This window comes from Microtus oregoni, unplaced genomic scaffold, assembly GCF_018167655.1.
Source record: "Microtus oregoni isolate MIOR12 unplaced genomic scaffold, Mior012 000004F_ref0000308, whole genome shotgun sequence".
Classification (NCBI taxonomy): domain Eukaryota; kingdom Metazoa; phylum Chordata; class Mammalia; order Rodentia; family Cricetidae; genus Microtus; species Microtus oregoni.
In genome coordinates, this window is record NW_024543063.1 from 64242725 (window position 1) to 64248724 (window position 6000).

The window sequence follows — 6000 nt, forward strand, 5'->3', positions numbered from 1 at the left end:
TGCCATAACCAAGTTACACAATGTTCTTTGTCTCTCACTCTTTCTTTCTTGTCTTGCAATTCCGCAGTAAATTTTCTTCTTAAGTAAGAAAATAAATCCCAGCTGGTCCTAATATGATGTATGTATGGGACTTATCTGTGTGGCTTGATGCCTTTGTTACTAACCAGGGGCTCGTTAGAGCTGGATATTCTCAGTCCCCAACCTGTATTTGAAGAATGAGAATTGGTATTTCAGAAAAATCTGCAAAGGCTCTGGAGCCACAAATTAGCAACCGAGGGCTTCTGCTCTCTGGGGAAACAATGTATGTCTTTGGTGACATCACAATGCCAGGGCACGTGGCACTGACAAAGACTATGTTGGGAGCAATAGTGAGAGCTGTACACCGTGCCAGTCTCACAATTAAGCTGGCTCCACAGCAACATGCAAGAAATACCTCCTTTCGCTGGTATGTGACCATCACAGCTGTGAGAGAAGACTCTGGCTCCATGGGCCAGGAAGCATCTCATACAATGTGATAAAGGTTGCAGCAGTCAGTGAAGTTTAGGCCTTTGCTTTTGTGCTTCCACAGGAATTCTAGCTCTCATTTTCATAGGTGTTATCTCACGGATCCTAAATAGAATTAGATTACATGGTCAACATATTGTATATGGGCTTGTGCATAGGCAGGTGTATGTGTGTGTGTGTGCATGTGCAGGTGTGTGCATATACATCTGTAGATGTGTGTGTGCATGTGCAGGTGTGTGCATGTACATCTCCGTGTGTGTGTGCATGTGCAGGTGTGTGCATGTACATCTCTGTGTGTGTGTGCATGTACATCTCTGTGTGTATGTGCATGTGCAGGTGTGTGCATGTACATCTGTAGGTGTGTGAGTGTGTGTGCATGTGCAGGTGTGTGCATGTACATCTGTAGATGTGTGTGAGTATGTGTGCATGTGCAGGTGTGTGATGTACATCTGTAGGTGTGTGTGTGTGCATGTGCAGTTGTGTGCATGTACATCTCTGTGTGTATGTGCATGTGCAGGTGTGTGATGTACATCTGTAGGTGTGCGTGTGTATGTGTGTATGTGTGTACATATGCAGGTGTGTATGTGTGTACATATGCAGGTGTGTGATGTACATCTGTAGGTGTGCGTGTGTATGTGTGTACATGTGCAGGTGTGTGATGTACATCTGTAGGTAGGTGTGTGTGTGTGTGTGTGTGTGTGTGATGTGTCTTTCTGCTTCAGTCAACAACAGCATCATTCTCCTGGAGGAGGATCAGACACTCTTGAATGAGCCTGACTTTTTTTCCTTATAACCACCATCGTATCCATTAGTCAATACTGAACGTAAAGCATCACCTTTAAACTAAGCCCAAAGGCTCATTGTCCCCTTGGATAAGGGCAGCGGCCCACCTGATTATGACTTGTTGTCATACTGCCCTGCACGACTCCTCTCTTGGATGGTAAAGATGTTCTCTCTGAAAGGTGAGTTAGGCCTTGGCAGTCCTCAGCTACTGCTTCTCCGCTTGTTCCCTTTGTCATCCATTCCTTGCGGCTTCTTCACAGACCTTGAGAAGTGCACCCACTAGTTCCTGATCCTGAAGAGCCTGAATCCCGTGAGTCTGCACTGGGTGAGAGGCTACTGCAGCGTCATGCATTCTAGAGTGATTTGCTGTCCAGACCTGATTATATAGACACTTGCCAGTTGCCGGTACCCAGCCTGGACTGGGGCGTAGAGGAGTGAGGAAGCACGGGCTGAGTCAGCAGCTCCGTGCAGGTGTGTGCTTACCAGGGCGAAGTGGAAGCAGGAGAAGGGATCCTTCCCATAACAAAGCATGATTACATGACGGCTGTTATAGTGTCATCCGGAAGAGATCATCTGAGATGTGCAATTAGCTCCTGTTTCGCAGGAGAGAGGCGTCTTGTCCATGTAGCCCGCAGGCTCCCCTCACACAGGATGCCAGGGAGGCGGCACTTCCTGCGGTTGTACTGACAGCCCACCACAGCGCCCCATGTTCCTGTCTGGCTTACACACGATAATGAAGGCAGCTTCACAAGGGCCCTTGTACCAGCTGCACCTGCTGGAGAGCCTGCCCACCACACTCCTGTCAGTTGAGTCTGTCCCTCCACCCTGCCAGTTCCATCTTGTTTGCCGTCCCTCCCTGTTCTTTGTCACCCTTGGGCCTGTTTGTCTTCAAAAAACAGGTATGAATTCCCAGCTCCTTCCTTATGCTCCCTGATTCCTGGGCAGGGCATCCTGGACCTCTGACCTGACCTGGGAGGTCTGTGCTCATTCCCTTGTCACCTGACATCTACCACACCCCTCTTTTTGTTAGGGTGTCAGCTTAATTTCCAAGTATAGGGAACCTGTCAGGGGGACATGAAAGGCCACAGTCTTCTGATTTGAGCCTCATTCTGGTGTTCTAGCTGGGCTCTGGCAGAAAGAAACAGGAACTGGCTACTTTAAGCACAATGGGAATTGTTCCATATGCCCTTGGGTGGCTACAAAAACTTAAGTGAAGGACAAAGAAAGGCTTGAGAAAAAAGGCAGTCTAGTGCTGAGTTGGAGGGTCCAGGGATCGGAAATAGTGACAGTCCCTTGGGTGCCACCTTTCGGGTGCAGCAAAGAGAGTCACTAAGCAGACATTCCACACACCCTAGGGAAAGGATGGAGTCCCTAGATCTCTTTGTCTAAGAAAGGATGGGCTTCCCAATGTTTCCCACGCTGAGACAGCGGACAAAGGAGCCATGTCTGCTCTGCAGGGAAGAGAAGGCAGAAAACATGGGTCTCCTGGGACTCAGCTGGTCAGGATCCCACTAGGTGCTTCTCTGAGCAGCTGGCAGCTCCCAGCAAGAGTTGTTCTTCTTGACTTAGTCCAGGACTCAGTCTTCTCATTTGAAAATGGGGATGATCATCAAGGTTGGAGTGAGGCTTGTTAAAGAGCAGAGAGGCACTCCATGAATGTCAGTGGCTAGCAGTAAGACAAAAAGTGGGGGGGGGGAGGGAAAGAGAGAGAGATCAAATACTCTTTAGTGGGTCTTGCAGGTCCCCTCTTCATTCCCTATTTCCCCGTGGTTTGTTATCCTCCCCACTTGTGAATGTGTAGGTGTCTGGCCACAAGAAGGGAGCCTCAGGACTTTCCTGGCTCTTAGGCCCCATGAACAGAGAGACATCAAAGCAAGTGACCCATCAACAGCAAGGGCTTTGGAGGCAGCTTGGTTGAACCCCATTCAAACCTAATTCTGCCACAAACCTATGATCTGAGTGCATGGTGGAGTAACCCTGAGCTGCACAGGAAGCAAGGAGATAAAAACTCATTTCCTAGGGTTGGCAGGAAGCTCCAGAATCATCGTAGAGACCCACGAGCTCCTGTTCTAAGACACATGCTGTTCCAGGGACCTGGCCTCAGGCTGGCACATAAACTTCGTGCTGGCAACCCCACAGAGATGCACAGTTATTGTTAAACACTGAAGAAGGTGCTAGAAGGGTGACTTATCGTCTAAGACAGTGGTTCTCAATCTATGCATTGCCACCCCTCTGGGGTCAAACGACCCTTCCATAGGGGTTGTCTAAAACCATCTGAAAACAGAGATATTTACAATATGATTCAGAACAGTAGCAAAATTACAGAAGTAGCAACGAAAATAATTTTATATTTGGGAGCCCCCACATGGGTCACTGTATGAAAGGATCGCAGCATTAGGAAGGTTGAGAACTACTGATTGAAGAGCTCTTGCAGTGGATCTGGGCCCACTGCACCAACAAGATGGCTCATCAACAACTATAGCTCCAATTTCAGGGGACAGACACCCTCTTGTGATGTCCCCAGGCTTCAGCTGTGTACATTAACTCAGGCAGGCAGAAACACATACACACGAAACAGATACATACATTTTAGAAACAGTTGCAGAAGACATGTTTTTGTCTTCTAGAACCTTGGGTCTGATGGGAACAGACCTTTAAGTCATGCGTTAGCTGCTCAGGGTTGGTAGGGGTAGGGTGCATTACGGTCATAAGGAAGCTTGTCCAAATGCCGAGTCTGGGAAACATCCCCTTGAAACTCTGAAAGACCAAGGAAGGGAAGACGTCCTCCCAAAGTGGGGCATTCTTGGTGGGGAGGTCAAGGTGAGGCCGACCAGGAGACGGTTCTGACCTTCATTCCAAGAGTGTGAGAGGAGGAAAGCAGAGGATGCTGGGCTGTCTTTGCATTGAGCAGGTGCCATGCTGGTTGCCGAGAAGGGAAAGGCCTGGAAGACAGGCATGGGAATAGGCAGAAGGGGACAGGCTGTGGCAGCAGCAGCAGGTTGAGGGATACAGGCAGGTGTACTAAGGTAGTGAGCAGTGTTAAGACTTGAGCATGGAAGATGGACGTGAGAGGGACTTGGCGGCCAGTCCTTCGGATTGAGTGAAGAATAAAGGCAGGAAGGTGAGAGAGAGGTATGGAAGGGTAGGGACTGCTTTCCCCTACCATTTCTGGTTGTGTCGCAGGATGGATGTGTGGCTATGGTCTGAGGGAGGAAATGGAACTGTGGCAGAGGGGCTGGAGGTCAGGGGGTGGGGAGAGGTAGCATTTGAAGGTCTTTTTAGCAATCTTTTTTCTACATTACTAGATGTTTAGTGGATATCCAGGTCTGGAGGCCAGAGGATGGGTCTGAGCTGCAGGATTAGACTAGGGCCACAGCAGTGATATGCTAGGTCTTGAAGCCCTGAGCAGAAACATGAGACTCATGAGGGGACACTCTGGGTGGGTGTGGTCCTGCTGTTGTAGAGACTCAGAAGGTGTGTGTGTCTGTGTCTGTGTGTGTCTGTGTGTGTATGTGTGTGTGTGTATATGTGTGTGTGCTTATTTGATGTGATCCTCTTGTCATTTAATAAAAGTTGAACTTCAAGGGCCAACATTGCTCAGGCAGAGGAGAGGGAGCAGAGGGTATGAGGCCCAGAAAAGGGTCTGCTCACCTACACCCAAACACAAACAATTCAAGCCTGACACTTTGATTGAACTTAATCTCTCCCTTTCTAATGCCTCCCTGGGAAGAATTACAAGCTCAGTTTCTCCTGACAGCACCAGGGGGAAGACAGTATTGGTGATGGCATAAAAGTGGAGGAGAGAAGGGGATGAGAGGTGAACATTCATCCTGAACTGTGTCCCAGAGCATCCTTCTGAGTGAGCGCAAAGAAGCCAAGGACTTTAAAAATAGAAGTGCTTAGCTGCTTTGGGGGGCAACAATCTAGAGGAAAGCCCAGGCTCCTGATTCTAACCAAGCACAGGAGCTACCGGGGTGTGAAAAGGGTCCAGATCCCTGGACCAGCAACAGAGGACAGCTGGGCTGGACCAGACAGGGCTGATCTGAACTCTGGTCCTGGGGCTTGGGTTTGGGGTGTATAAAGTACTCCAGGGCTCCAAAGAGAGAGGGTGTATAGGAGACAGACAAATTCCTTATTGAAACAGTAGTATGCCTGGGGATGGTAACAGGCAGGGGTCAGGCTATCCCAGGCTTACTAGGAACACTTGCATGTAAGTTCAGGTCATGTTGCCAGAGAATATGCTCCCTTTTCCATTCAGGGTGGTGGATGGTGCTGAGGGGGGACCAGGTGCTCATGGGATGGATATAGGCAAGTGGCAGTGGTGTGGTAGAGAGGAATGAAAATCCCATGAGACCTTGAGAGAGGCAGGAGGCTTCTCAGCAGCCTTTAATTTTCTAGAAAAGCTTTAGCTTGGCAGAAAATTTGAAAATCCAGCAGAGTTCTCATATGCCCTTCTGACAGAGCAATGCAAAGGCAGGGAAGGCTGATTTTGGGCTCCCGGTTTCAGACAGATTTGAGTTCATCATAGTGGAGAAGGCACAGCTACAAGCGTGTTTCTGTCCATGGTGGCTGCAGCATGAGGTCAAAGCTCTTCAGAGGGAAACTCAGAAAACAAGTCTAGCTGTAGACAGAAGTTTCTGTCCCACCTGGTCCTGTAGATGTTCAGTCTCAAAGAAACACACAGAGGCTTATATTAACTATAAGGCACTTGGC